This window comes from Mustela lutreola, chromosome 3 (assembly GCF_030435805.1).
Source record: "Mustela lutreola isolate mMusLut2 chromosome 3, mMusLut2.pri, whole genome shotgun sequence".
Classification (NCBI taxonomy): domain Eukaryota; kingdom Metazoa; phylum Chordata; class Mammalia; order Carnivora; family Mustelidae; genus Mustela; species Mustela lutreola.
This window is the reverse complement of record NC_081292.1, coordinates 83,866,868-83,883,169: the sequence shown is the minus strand read 5'-3', so window position 1 is coordinate 83,883,169 and position 16,302 is coordinate 83,866,868.

The window sequence follows — 16,302 nt, the reverse complement described above, 5'->3', positions numbered from 1 at the left end:
GGAGAGATCACAACTAACACCAAAGAAATACAAACTATTATAAGAACATACTATGAACAACTCTACGGCAATAAATTTGACAATCTGGAAGAAATGGATGCATTCCTAGAAACATATAAACTACCACAACTGAGCCAGGAAGAAATAGAAAGCCTGAACAGACCCATAACCAGTAAAGAGATTGAAACAGTCATTAAAAATCTCCAAACAAACAAAAGCCCAGGGCCAGACGGCTTCCCGGGGGAATTCTACCAAACATTTAAAGAAGAACTAATTCCTATTCTCCTGAAACTGTTTCAAAAAATAGAAATGGAAGGAAAACTTCCAAACTCATTTTAGGAGGCCAGCATCACCTTGATCCCAAAACCAGACAAGGATCCCACCAAAAAAGAGAGCTATAGACCGATATCCTTGATGAACACAGATGCGAAAATACTCAACAAAATACTAGCCAATAGGATTCAACAGTACATTAAAAGGATTATTCACCACGACCAAGTGGGATTTATTCCAGGGCTGCAAGGTTGGTTCAACATCCGCAAATCAGTCAATGTGATACAACACATCAATAAAAGAAAGAACAAGAACCATATGATACTCTCAATAGATGCTGAAAAAGCATTTGACAAAGTACAACATCCCTTCCTGATCAAAACTCTTCAAAGTGTAGGGATAGAGGGCGCATACCTCAATATCATCAAAGCCATCTATGAAAAACCCACCGCAAATATCATTCTCAATGGAGAAAAACTGAAAGCTTTTCCGCTAAGGTCAGGAACACGGCAGGGATGTCCATTATCACCACTGCTATTCAACATCGTACTAGAGGTCCTAGCCTCAGCCATCAGGCAACAAAAGGAAATTAAAGGCATCCAAATCGGCAAAGAAGAAGTCAAATTATCACTCTTCGCAGATGATATGATACTCTATGTGGAAAACCCAAAAGACTCCACTCCAAAACTGCTAGAACTTATACAGGAATTCAGTAAAGTGTCAGGATATAAAATCAATGCACAGAAATCAGTTGCATTTCTCTACACCAACAACAAGACAGAAGAAAGAGATATTAAGGAGTCAATCCCATTTACAATTGCATCCAAAACCATAAGATACCTAGGAATAAACCTAACCAAAGAGACACAGAATCTATACTCAGAAAACTATAAAGTACTCATGAAAGAAATTGAGGAAGACACAAAGAAATGGAAAAATGTGCCATGCTCCTGGATTGGAAGAATAAATATTGTGAAAATGTCTATGCTACCTAAAGCAATTTACACATTTAATGCAATTCCTATCAAAGTACCATCCATCTTTTTCAAAGAAATGGAACAAATAATTCTAAAATTTATATGGAACCAGAAAAGACCTCGAATAGCCAAAGGGATATTGAAAAAGAAAGCCAACGTTGGTGGCATCACAATTCCGGACTTCAGGCTCTATTACAAAGCTGTCATCATCAAGACAGCATGGTACTGGCACAAAAACAGACACATAGATCAATGGAACAGAATAGAGAGCCCAGAAATAGACCCTCAAATCTATGGTCAACTAATCTTCGACAAAGCAGGAAAGAATGTCCAATGGAAAAAAGACAGCCTTTTCAATAAATGGTGCTGGGAAAATTGGACAGCCACATGCAGAAAAATGAAATTGGACCATTTCCTTACACCACACACAAAAATAGACTCAAAATGGATGAAGGACCTCAATGTACGAAAGGAATCCATCAAAATCCTTGAGGAGAACACGGGCAGCAACCTCTTCGACCTCTGCCGCAGCAACATCTTCCTAGGAACAACGCAAAAGGCAAGGGAAGCAAGGGAAAAAATGAACTACAGGGATTTCATCAAGATCAAAAGCTTTTGCACAGCAAAGGAAACAGTTAACAAAATCAAAAGACAACTGACAGAATGGGAGAAGATATTTGCAAACGACATATCAGATAAAGGACTAGTGTCCAGAATCTATAAAGAACTTAGCAAACTCAACACCCAAAGAACAAATAATCCAATCAAGAAATGGGCAGAGGACATGAACAGACATTTCTGCAAAGAAGACATCCAGATGGCGAACAGACACATGAAAAAGTGCTCCATATCACTCGGCATCAGGGAAATACAAATCAAAACCACCATGAGATATCACCTCACACCAGTCAGAATGGCTAAAATCAACAAGTCAGGAAAGGACAGATGCTGGCGAGGATGCGGAGAAAGGGGAACCCTCCTACACTGTTGGTGGGAATGCAAGCTGGTGCAGCCACTCTGGAAAACAGCATGGAGGTTCCTCAAAATGTTGAAAATAGAACTGCCCTATGACCCAGCAATTGCACTATTGGGTATTTACCCTAAAGATACAAATGTAGTGATCGAAAGGAGCACATGCACCCGAATGTTTATAGCAGCAATGTCCACAATAGCCAAACTATGGAAAGAACCTAGATGTCCATCAACAGATGAATGGATCAAGAAGATGTGGTATATATACACAATGGAATACTATGCAGCCATCAAAAGAAATGAAATCTTGCCATTTGCAACAACATGGATGGAACTAGAGCGTATCATGCTTAGCGAAATAAGTCAAGCAGAGAAAGACAACTATCATATGATCTCCCTGATATGAGGAAGTGGTGATGCAACATGGAGGCTTAAGTGGGTAGAAGAAGAATCAATGAAACAAGATGGGATTGGGAGGGAGACAAACCATAAGTGACTCTTAATCTCACAAAACAAACTGAGGGTTGCCGAGGGGAGGGGGTTTGGGAGAAGGGGTTGGGATTATGGACATTGGGGAGGGCATGTGATTTGGTGAGTGCTGTGAAGTGTGTAAACCTGGTGATTCACAGACCTGTACCCCTGGGGATAAAAATATATGTTTATAAAAAATAAAAAAAGTATTAAAAAAAAAAAAAAAAGAATGTGGACTCTTTAGTTTCTCTCACTCTAGTAGTCTTACAAATTGAATTCCTATGTTTATGAGTAAACAACCTAGGACCCTAAGCTCACCTGTCTCACAGATACGACTAGATAACACTCACATCAGTGTAAACAACCCAGAAAACAACAGAGACTGGCAGAAAAAAAACCCACAACTAAATATAGAGAAGAGACTACATCAAAGAAGGTAGTAAGGGCAAAGGTGTGCTTGAAAACTAAACAAACCCACAGGACTGTTGCAGAAGAAAAGGCCACAGGGGGAGACTGGGGTGGGGGGAGCCTCACACTGGGCATCCCATACAAGGAAGACAATTTTGCATAGCCTTCAGCTATGCAGAGGAGCCAATTTCATGAGTTCTTACAAGCATAGGACTTTAAAACCTAGGATTTTAAAATTCAGTGGGCTTGACAATGAGAGAATCAGCAGGGTAAAGTGAGTCTCCACACTTAAAGAGACAGCATAACAAACAGCTCATGAAGATACTTCATAAAAACAGCAATTTGAAAAAATACCTGGGGCATACAGGAGGGAGAGTTATTTACTAATCTCAGAGCATATTCCAGAAGGGCAGTAACTTCTGGCAGACTTTCCTAAGCATACACGAGCAGACAGGTACCATTTCCCTCCCCTCAACCTTCAGCATAAATACAGGACCCCTTGCAGGAACTAAAAGAATGCCCACACTCATTACCTAACTTGCTCACACCTACAACTAAGACCATCATGCTGTGCTTCCATGGATCCTACCCCTTCAGAGAGACCTGCTTGAGTCCCAGGACTGCAGGGCTCCTTCTGCAGAGGACTGACAACATGCAAAACTAGCTAACACCAATGAACCTCTGCACCAAAACTCCCTTGTGCCACACATTATGGATCTGCTCCTCCAATATGTTCTTGGCCAGATCCTATCCAGGATGGTGCCACAGGCTTGGCAATGTACAGGCATCCCTGACAGGGACTAGCACCATTCCAAACTACCTCCAGACCTGGATAGAGGGAAAGATAACCACACTCACCAGTCAGGTTTTACCACCTACAGTGGGCTAGGGGCAGATAGCTGGTTTGATTACAGGCTCCACCCACCAATAAAAGCTTCTCAAGAGATAGCACAGAGAAAGCACTCTGAAGTTTGGCGTTGCTGCATCTCTGATAAATGCCTAGTCTGACTCAACTCAAGTCTAAAGCATTCTGAGATTGACCCACTAACACCACATGGAGAAAATCTCCCTACAACAGACAAAAAGAGCCATTGAAAATGATTGGTTGAAAGAAAAAGTGGCTCAGCCATAATAGCCCGGCACAGACATCACACATAGGAGACACCTCTGAAATTCAAGATTCTTATAAACAGGGGACACTGCATGATAGAATATGACAGGACCTCTTATTCATAAGACCATGACTATTAGGGACAGGAGAAATGGCTGACCTTCCAAATGCTGACGAGACACAGAGAGTTAGACAAAATGAGGAGACAGAGGAACATGTCCCAAATGAAAGAATAGGACAAGTCACTAGAGACCAAAATGAAATAGAGATAAATAATATGCATGTAAGGAAATTTCAAATAATTACCATAAAGATACTCAGTGATCTTAAGCAAGGAATGGAAGACATCAGTGAGACTCTTAACAAAATATAAAAAAGAACCACTCAGAGATGAAGAACACAACAAATGAAATAAAAATATACTAGATAGAATAAATAGTAAACTAAATAAAGCAGAAGAATATATCAACAACCTACCGGACAGAGTAATGGAAAGTAACCAAGCTGAGTTGGTGAGAGAGAAAAATATATGCAAAATGAGAATAGACTTAGGGAACTCAGTGACTCCATCAAGTACAGTAACAGTCACATTATAAACATCCCAGAAGAAAAAGAGAAAGACAAGGGCACAGCAAAGTTATTTGAAAAAATAACTGAAAACTTCCCTAATCTGGGGAAAGAAATAAAAATCCAGATACAGGAGGCACAGAGATCTCACCAAAAAAGCAACAAAGGAGGTCCACAACAAGACATATAGTAAAGAAACTGGCAAAATGTAGTTAAGAAGAGAGAATTTGAAAAGCAGCAAGAGAAAAGAAAATAGTTACATAAAAAGGGAACCCCATAAGACTGTCACTGATTTTCAGCAGGCATTTTGCAGGCCAAAAGATAGTGACATTGTATATTTAAGGTGCAGAAAATATTAAAAAAAAAAAAAAAAGCTGCAGCCAAAATTAATCTATCCAGAAGGTTATCACAGAGTAAAGGGAGAGATAAAGCATTTCCAGACAAAGAAAGCTAAAGGAATTTATGACCAATTAAACCAGACTTAAGAAAATGTTTAAAAAGACTCTGGAAAGAAAAACCATAAGCAAGAGTAAGGAAAATGGGAAGTACAAAAGGAGTAAAAATATGTAGATCTGTAAAAAATCAAGGGATTCACGAGGAAAAAAAAAAGCAAAAAACACACAAAACAAAGCAAAACAGGATGTAAACTATGACACCATTATCTAAAATGTTGGGTGGGGAGGAGTAAAGAGTGTGTTTAGATTAGACTGTTATATGCAGAAGATGTTGTCCACAAACCAAATGGTAATAACAATTCAAAAAAAGGTAAGAGATATGCAAGAAAACAAAGAGAAAAGAATCCAAGTATATCACTAAACAAATCCAATAATCCCGAGAGAAAAGAGCAAGAGAAGAAAGGAACAGAGGACAACCATAAAACAAGTATAACAAAATTATAAAAATACATATCTATTAATGATTATTTTGAATGTAAATGGACTAAATTCTTCAATCAAAAGACATGGGGTGACAAAATAAATAAATAAAAACAGAACTCCTTTATATGCTGCCTACAAGACACTCATTTCAGACTTAAATACACATGCAGAGTGAAAGTGAAGAGGTAGAGAAGAATTTATGATGCAAATGGATGTGAAAAGAAAGCTGAGGTAACACATTGTACAACGTAGACTTTAAACCAAAGATGATAACAAGAGGCAAAAAAAAAAAAAAAAAAAAGGCATTCTATGACAATAAAGAATACAACAAGAAGATGAAACATTTGTAAATCTTTATGCACCCCATAAGGATGCATACTTAAAGCAGTTAATAACAAACAATTTATAGTATATAATAATAATAGGAGATGTTGCACCTTATTTACATGAAAGAATAGATTATCAAAAGAGAAAATCAACAAGCAAACAGTGGCTTTGAATGGCACCCTGATACAAATGGATTTAACATATATATAAAGAATGTCCTGTCTTAAATCACAAGAATACACATTATTTTCAAGTGTACACAGAACAGTCTCCAGAATAGAATTAGCCCTAAAAACAAGCCTCAACAAATTAAAAAAGATCACAGTAATACCACACATCTTTTCTGACCACAATGATATGAAAGTAGAAATCATCCACAAAGAAAAACTTGGAAAGAGCACAGATACATGGAGGTCAAATAACATGCTTGTAAATAATGAAGGTCAAACAAGAAATCAAAGAGGGAATAAAAAATTACATGGAGACTAATGAAAATGAAAACAGTGGTCCAGAGTCTTTGGGATGCACCAAAAACACTTCTAAGAGGGAAGTATAAAGTACGCATTTATCCTAAGAAGCAAAAAAAATCTCAAATAAACAAACTAACCCTACACCTAAAGGATCTGGTAAACAAACAAACAAACAAACAAAATCCAAAGCCAGTAGAAAGAATAAAATAATAAAGATTAAGGCAGAAATTAAACAAAATAGAAACTAAAAAAAAATTTAAAAAATTAAAAATATCAATGAAGCCAGGAATTGGTTCTTTGAAAAGGTCAAAAAAATTGGTAAACCTTTACCCTGGCTCATCAGAACAATAAAAATAAAAAGATAGGGGACTTAAATAAAAAATGAAAAAGGAGAAATAATAGCAGCATAGAAGTACAAAGAATTGTAAGAGAATATTATGAAAAATTATATGCCAAAAAATTGAACAACCTAGAAAAAAATGAATAAATTTCTAGAAACATATAACCTCTTAAAACTTAATCAGGAAGAAGTAGAAAATTTGAACAAACAATGAAATTGGATCAGTAATTTAAAAAAAAAAGAAAATAAAAACTCCCAAAAGCAAAAGTCCAGGACCAGGTGGATTTACAGGGGAATTTTACCAATTACCTAAAAAGGAGCAAATATCTATTTTTCTCAAACTTAAAAAAAAAAATACAAGAGGCAGGACAATTTCCAAATTCATTCTACAAGGCAAACATTACCTGATTCCAAAACCAGATAAATATACTACCAACAAAGAGATAACTATAGCCCAATATTTCTCATGAACATGGATGCAAAAATCCTCAACAAAATATTAGCAAACAGAATCCGAAGATACATTAAAAAGCATTCACCACAATCAAGTGTGATTTATTTCTAGTATAAAAGTGTGGTTCAATATTTGCTAACCAAGAAATATATATCACATCAATAAGAGAATGATAAAAATAAATGATCATTTTAATAAATACAGAGAAAGCATTTGACAAAGTACAGCAATGATTCATGACAAAAAAACTCAGTAAAGTAGGTTTAGAGGAAACATACATCAACATAAAAAGGCCATATATGAAAAACCCACTGCTAACATCACACTCAATGGTGAAACACTGAGAGTTTTTTCCCTAAGATTTGGAACAAGATGAGTATGTCCACTCTCACCACTTTTATTCAACATAGTACTGGAAGTCACAGCAATCAGGTGAGAAAAAGGAATAAAAGACATCCAATTTGGTTAAAAAAAAAAAGTAAAAGTTTCACTATTTACAGATGGCATGATACTATATATAGATAACCCTAAAACTCCACCCAAAACTACTAGAAATGATATATAAATTTAGTAAGGTCACAGGATACATAATCACTGTACCAAATATCCATTGCATTACTATACACTAATAATGAAGCAGCAGAAAGAGAAATTAAGAAAGCAATCCCATTTGCAGTTTCACCTAAAATAATAAAACATCCAAGAATAAAATTAGCAAAAGAAAAGAAAGACCTATACTCTGAAAATTATAAAACAATGATGTAAAAGAAAAAAAAATTGAATGTGACACAAACAAATGGAAATATATTCCATGCTCACAGGTTGGAAAACCAATATTGTTAAATGTCTATCCAACCCAAACAATCTAAGAATTTAATGCAATCCTTATCAAAATACCAATAGCATCTTTCACAGAACTAGAACAAATAACCCTAAAATTTGTGTGGAACCACAAAGGACCTTAAGAAGCCAAAATATATAATCTTGTAAAATAAAAACAAAGCTGGAGGTATCATAATTCCAGATTTCAAGTTACACTACAAAGCTATGGAGATCAAAACAGTACAGTAGTAGCACAAAAATAGACATATATATCAATGGAACAAGACTGAAAGCCCAGAAATAGACCCACAATTATATGGCCAGTTAATCTTCAAGAAAACTTGAAAGAATATGCAATGGGGAAAAGGCAGTCTCTTCCAGAATGGTATTGGGAAAACTGGTCAACTATATGCAAAAGAATTACACTAGACCTCTTTTTTACTATACATAAAGTCAAAATGGACTAAGGACCTAAATGTGAGACCTGAAACCATAACAGTCCTAGAAGGGAGCACAAGCAGTAATTTTGTTATTCAGCCATAAAAAGGAATGAAATCTTGTCATTTGCAACAACATGGATGGATATAGAGGGTATAATGTTAAACCATATAAGTGAGTCAGAGAAAGATAAATATGATTTCACTCATATGTGGAACTTAAGAGACAAAACAAACAAACAAAAGGATAAAAAGGAGAGACAAACACAAAACCAGACTCTTAACTATGGTTACTATAGAATAAACAAATGGTCATCAGAGGGGATGGGTGAGATAGGTGAATGGGATTAAGAGTACACTTATCCTTATGAACACTGAGTAATATATAGAATTGTTGAATCACTACATTGTATACCTGAAACTAATATAACACTTTATGTTAACTATACTAGAATTAAGACAAAAAACTTAAAATAAGTAATATGGACTCTTTAGTCACGCACTGTTTTAAATCTGTCTCCACAATGTAATATCTTCATCGACTGGAGAAATTTATCTTAACTACGTCCCACTGAGATGAGTAAGATAAAAAGTGTACCAAATACATTACTCATGAAATGCCAACAGAAGCTCTTTCAAAGTGTGGGTAGTATTGTCCCCATAACCATTGCATAAATGAGGAAGATGAAGATGAAGCATCTTAGATATATTAGCTGAGATATCACAGATGCAAACACACACCCATGCACAGAAAAGTGACTGCCAAATTATTCACTTTGCATAAGTGTTTGCGATCATCAGTATTAGCATTATCTTAAATATGGCTGCTGTAGCTGAGATGAATAGGAAGATAACAAGTGTAAGGACAGAAATTTGGAGGACATTAACATTTAAAGTGTGGGAGAGAAAAAAAGAAACTTATATTCGGGGGGACAAGATGGCGGGGAAGTAGGAGGAGGCACTTTTTTAACCTGTACCCTAAAGTGAGCTGATTACCTACCAAAGAACTCCGATCACCCATAAAATCAGCCTGAGATCAGAGTTATACACATCTGGATCTCTACAGGGGCAGAAGACACCAGTGGGTAGGTAAAGCGGAGTGGGAACAGTGAACTGATATTGGAAGATAAACAAAAGGGGGAGGGAGCCACCAGAGGTGACCGGTTGGAAAGCAATACCCCAATCCGAGAGTGCCCTGCATCTGGGGACCAGTATTAACTTGAGACTGGTTGAAAGCACTCAGAAAGAGCAAAGGATCATGGGGGGAAATTGTGGGAATCGGGGCGGCTAGGGACAGGAGCTTAATTCCCCGGTCCCAGGACAGCTTCCACTGATGCTGAGCCAGAGAGAGTGTGGCGGAGAAAACCGGGTCTTGGTCCCTAAGCCGCCAGTGTGCCCAAGAATGCGTGGGTTCTGGCTCCTGTGAGGGGATGGGAGCCACGCCAGATGGCAGAATGCGCAAGCCTTGCTACAGAGCCTGATTTATGTGCGTCCCTCATCCTCCCCTGAGAGAGTTACAAAGGCCCTGCTGGCACTCTTTGACCAGAGCCATTGTTTCAGAGCCTAAGATACGGGCCCCAATCTTTCCCCTGACAGAGGTGCGTGAAAGCCCAGCCTGGTGCTTTTGGACCTGCACCCCATTCTCAGACCCTGAGACGTGCATGTGACCCACAGTCTCCCCTAAAAGAGGTGCACACAGGCCGGCTTTCTTAGACCCAGAAAGACCAGGCATTCCCAGGCCAGGCCAGTGGGAAAATCTCAGTGTGTGATCGCTGCTTGGAACCTCTCTGGTGGTCTGGAGCTCCCAGACAGTCTCCGCTGCAGTTGTTTTGGGTACAAGCAAAAAGATCCTGAGTCCACAGGGATCGCGACTCGGAACCTGCTCTGCCAGTGGCCAAGGGGGAACTCATTTGGTCTCTGCAGCCAGACTGAGGCTTCTCTCTGAGAGGGAGGTCAGGGTGCAGTTTGTTTTCCTCTAAAACTACAAAAACAATCAAAAGCAGTCAAGGTGAGAAAAGAAAAAAAAGTGAAAAAACATAAAAACCGCCAGAGAACAAAAGCCTGAAAAAAAAAACAAGTTTCCTCAGAGCCCACCCCCTTGAGGGGGGCGAGAGGAATTAAGTCAGGGAACATCCTTGACTGAAAACCCATGTGGCAGGCCCCTCACCCAGAAAACAAACCAAGAAAGAAAGAAAGAAAAAAAAAAAAAAGATTGCAAGAGAACAAGCACCACTACTTAGTAGGACAACTTTTATTTTTAACTCGTTCCCACTATTCTGGTTCATTTTTTTAATATATATATAGATAATTTTTTAACCTATTTACCATCACAGTGAGCTGTCCAGTACATCAAATTCCATAATAACCTTCTAACCTGAACTTTTTGATACATACACCTGTGTTTTTATTTTACATTTCTATTTATTGAATTTATTTTTTTAAATTTTAGTTTAGTTTAGTCTAGTTTATTCCTTTTTATTTTTATTTTCTAATATTCATATAAAGTTAAACTTCAAAATAATCCCCTTTCCCCAATCAATACTACCCCTATAAGTAAACCAGTTTCTAATCCCCCTTTATCTTAGGAAAGTTGAGTCTTTTAACAAAGATATCAAGATACATCCAGGAAGAATCAAAACAACCTTCCTCACCCACACTGAGAATTTATAACAACTCTTCCATTTTTCCTTCTACCACTATTTCTGTGCTTTTGTGTTTGTCCTGATAGTATATAAATCTTATACTTGGGGTTCTATTTGATGAGGTTCTTCCTTTATTTGCATATATATTTTTTTTTTCTCATGTCATATAATTTTATCAGTCTTTTTGTTTGTCTGGTTTTGTTTGTATACTTCATAAATTGTGCATTGGGGCCCATTTGGGCTGAACCTTCTCTTTCATCTTCCCTTTCTTTCCTGTCTCTCACTCTCTCACTCCCTTTTTTTCTTTTTCTTTTCTTTTGTCTCTCATTTGGGTGGGGAATCCTGTTTGCTCGGAAGTGTTTCAGGGTGCACCTTAACTGCACCACGGCCGATACATCCAGCTACATCTGTTCAGTCATCTCTCACCAAAATGACTAGGAGGAGGAATGCCCAACAGAAGAAAAAACACAGAGGATGGGCCTTCTGCAACAGAGCTAATGGCTATCAACATAGACAATATGTTCGAAAGGGAACTCAGGCTAACAATTATCCAGGCAATAGCTAGGTTGGAGAAAGCCATGGGTGACCAAATGGAATTGATTAGGGCTGAACTGAAAGCGACCAGAAAGATGTTCACAATATTAGGGCTGAGCTGAAAGCTACCAGGGTTGAGCTTCACAATGCTCTCAATGAGTTCCAATCTAATCTAAATTCTCTCAAAGCTAGGGTAACTGAGACAGAAGATAGGATTAGTGATTTGGACGACAAACAGATAGAAAGGATCAGAAGGAAGCCTGGAACAAACAGCTTAGAACCACAAAAACAGAATCAGGGAAAGAAATGATGCCATGAAATGTTCCAACATCAGAATTATCGGAATCCCTGAAGGGGAGTAGAAAGAAAGAAGTCTAGAAGATAGAGTGGAACAAGTTCTTCATGAAAATTTTCCCAATCTCACGAATGGAACCAGCGTTCATGTACTAGAGGCAGAAAGGTCTCCACCCAAGATTATATATTCCAAAAAAACACCAAGAAACCTGATAGTAAAATTGAGGAATCATAATTGTAGGCAGACCCTCTTGAAGCAGCAAGGACAAAGAAGATACTTACATACAGAGGAAAGCCCATCAGAATAACAACAGACCTGTCCACAGAAACCTGGCAAGCCAGAAAGGGTTGGCAAGACATATTCAGGGCATTAAATGAGAAGAACATGCAGCCAAGAATACTTTATCCAGCAAGACTGACATTCAAAATGGATGGAGAGATAGTTTCCAAGACCAGCAACGCTTAAAAGACTATGCAACCACCAGCCGACACTGCAGGAAATATTAAGGGGGGGTTCTATAAAAGAGGAAAAATCCTAAGAATAGCATTGAACAGAAATATAGAGACAATCTACAGAAAGAAAGACTTCAAAGGTAACATGATGTCAATAAAAACATATTTATCAATAATCACTCTCAATATGAATGGCCTAAATGTGCGCATAAAATGGCACAGGGTTGCAGATTGGATAAAATGACAGGACCATTCCATATGTTGTCTACAAGAGACACATTTTGAACCTAATGATACACCCAGACTGAAAGTGAAGGGATGGAGAAACATCTTTCATGACAATCGACCTCAAAAGAAGGCCAGGGTAGTGATTCTCTTATCAGATAAATTAGATTTTAAAATAAAGACTGTAGTTAGAGATACAGAAGGACACTACATCATTCTTAAAGGGACTATCCACCAAGATGATCTAACAATTATAAATATCTATGCCCCCAATATGGGAGCAGCCAATTACATAAGAAAACTGTTAATCAAGATAAAGAATCATATTGATATGAATACATTAATAGTAGGAGATCTTAACATGCCTCTTTCAGAAATAGACAGATCATCGAAGCAGAAAATCAATAAAGAAACAAGAGCATTGAATGACATATTGGACCCAATGGACCTTATAGATATATACAGAACATTCCACCCTAAAACAACAGAATACTCATTCTTCTCAAGTGCACATGGAACCTTCACAAGAATAGACCACATACTGGGTCACAAATCAGGACTCAACGGATATCAGAAGACTGAGATTATTCCCTGCATATTCTCACATCACAATGCTTTGAAACTGGAGCTCAATCACAAGGAAAAGTTCAGATGGAACTCAAACACCTGGAAGCTAAAGACCACCTTGCTTAAGAATGCTTGGATCAACCAGGAGATCAAAGAAGAACTGAAACAATTCATGGAAACCAATGAGAATGAAGACACATTGGTCTAAAACATATGAGATACAGCAAAGGTGGTCCTAAGGGGGAAATACATAGCCATCCAAGACTCTCTCAAAAAAATTGAAAAACCAGAACACAGCAGCTGTCTCTACACCTTAAAGAACTGGAGAAACAACAACAAATCAAACCAACTCCACACATAAGAGGGGAAATCATCAATATTAGAGCTGAGATCAATGAGGTAGAAACCAGAGATACAGTAGAACCTATCAATGAAACTAGAAGCTGTTTTTTTGAAAGAACCAATAAGATTGATAAACCATTGTGCACACTAATCCAAAAGAAAAGAGAGAAAGCCCAAATTCATAAAATTATGAATGAAAAGGGAGAGACCACAACTAATACCAAGGAAGTAGAAACAATCATCAGAAGTTATTAGCAACAGTTATATGTCAATAAGCTCAGCAACCTAGATGAAATGGGTGCATTCCTGGAAAACTATAAACTCCCAAAATTGAACCAGGAAGAAATTGACAACCTGAATAGACCGATATCTAGTAATGAGATTGAAGCAGTGATCAAAAACCTCCCAAAAAACAGGAGCCCAGGACCTGATGGATTCCCTGAGGAATTCTACCAAACTTGCAAAGAAGAAATAACACCTATTCTCCTGAAGCTGTTTCAGAAAATTGAAGCAAAAGGAAAACTTCCATACTCTTTCTATGAAGCCAGCATTACTGATCCCCAAACCAGACAAAGACCCTACCAAAAAGGTGAATTTCAGGGGCGCCTGGGTGGCTCAGTGAGTTAAAGCCTCTGCCTTCAGCTCGGGTCATGATCCCGGAGTCGTGGGATTGAGCCCCACATTGGGCTCTCTGCTCAGCAGGGAGCCTGCTTCCTCCTCTCTCTCTGTCTGCCTCTCTGCCTGCTTGTGATCTCTGTCTGTCAAATAAGTAAATAAAATCTTAAAAAAAAAAGGAGAATATTTCAGATCAATATCACTGATGAATATGGATGCTAAGATTCTCAACAAGATCCTAGCAAACAGGACCCAACAGCACATTAAAAAGATTATCCACCATGACCAGGTGGGATTCATCCCTGGGCTACAAGGATGGTTCAACATTCGCAAATCCATCAATGTGATAGAACAAGAGAATGAGAAGAGAGAAGAACCACATGGTCCTTTCAATCGATGCAGAAAAAGCATTTGACAAAATCCAGCATCCACTCCTGATTAAAACGCTTCAAAGTATAGGGATAGAGGGAAAATTCCTGAACTTCATCAAATCTATCATTGAAAGACCCACAGCAAATATAATCCTCAATGTGAAAAAGCTTGCAGCCTTCCCGTTGAGATCAGGAACACGACAAGGATGCCCACTCTCACCACTCTTGTTCAACATAGTATTAGAAGTCCTAGCAACAGCCATCAGACAACAAAAAGAAATAAAAGGTATCCAAATTGGCAATGAAGAAGTCAGACTCTCTCTCTTTGCAGATGACATGATTCTTTATATGGAAAACCCGAAAGACTCCACCCCCAAACTACTAGAACTTATACAGCAATTCAGCAATGTGGCAGGATACAAAGTCAATGTACAGAACTCAGTGGCCTTCTTATACACTAACCATGAAAATACAGAAAGGGAAATTAGAGAATTGATTCCATTTACTATAGCACCACGAACCATAAGATACCTGGGAATAAACCTAACCAAAGAAGTAAAGGATCTGTACTCGAGGAACTACAGAACACTCATGAAAGAAATTGAAGAAGACACAAAAAGATGGAAGACCATTCCATGCTCTTGCATCAGAAAAATAAACGTTAAAATGTCTATACTGCCTAGAGCAATCTATACTTTTAATTCTCTTCCGATCAAAATTCCACCGGTATTTTTCAAAGAGCTGGAGCAAATAATCCTAAAATTTGTATGGAATCAGAAGAGACCCAGAATTGCTAAGGAAATGTTGAAAAACAAAAATAAAACTGGCGGCATCACATTACCTGATTTCAAGCTTTATACAAAGCTATGATCACCAAGACAGCATGGTACTGGCATAAAAACAGACACATAGACTAGTGGAACAGACTAGAGAGCCCAGATATGGACCCTCACCTCTATGGTCAATTAATCTTCGACAAAATAGGAAAAAATATACAGTGGTAAAAAGTCTCTTCAATAAATGGTGCTGGGAAAGCTGGGCAGCTATATGTAGAAGAATGAATCTCAACCATTCTCTTATACCGTACACAAAGATAAACTCAAAATGGATAAAAGACCTCAATGTGAGACAGGAATCCATCAGAATCCTAGAGGAGAACATAGGCAGTAATCTCTTCAATATCAGCCACAGCAACTTCTTTCAAGATAGGTCTCCAAAGGCAAAGGAAACAAAAACGAAAATAAACTTTTGGGACTTCATCAAAATCAAAATCTTCTGCATAGCAAAGGAAACAGTCAAGAAAACAAAGAGGCAACCCACGGAATGGGAGAAGATATTTGCAAATGACAGTATAGACAAAAGGTTGATATCCCGGATCTATAATGAACTCCTCAAATTCAAGACACACAAAACAAACAATCTTATAAAAAAAATGGGCAGAATATATGAACAGACACTTCTCCAATCAAGACATATAAATGGCTATCAGACACATGAAAAAATGTTCATCCTCACTAGCCCTCAGGGAGATTCGAATTAAAACCACATTGAGATATCACCTTACGCCAGTTAGAATGGCCAAAATTAGCAAGACAGGAAACAACATGTGTTGGAGGGAATGTGAAGAAAGGGGGACCCTCTTCCACTGTTGGTAGAAATGCAAGTTGGTGCAGCCTCTTTGGAGAACAGTGTGGAGATTCCTCAAGAAATTAAAAATAGAACTTCCCTATGACCCTGCCATTGCACTCCTGG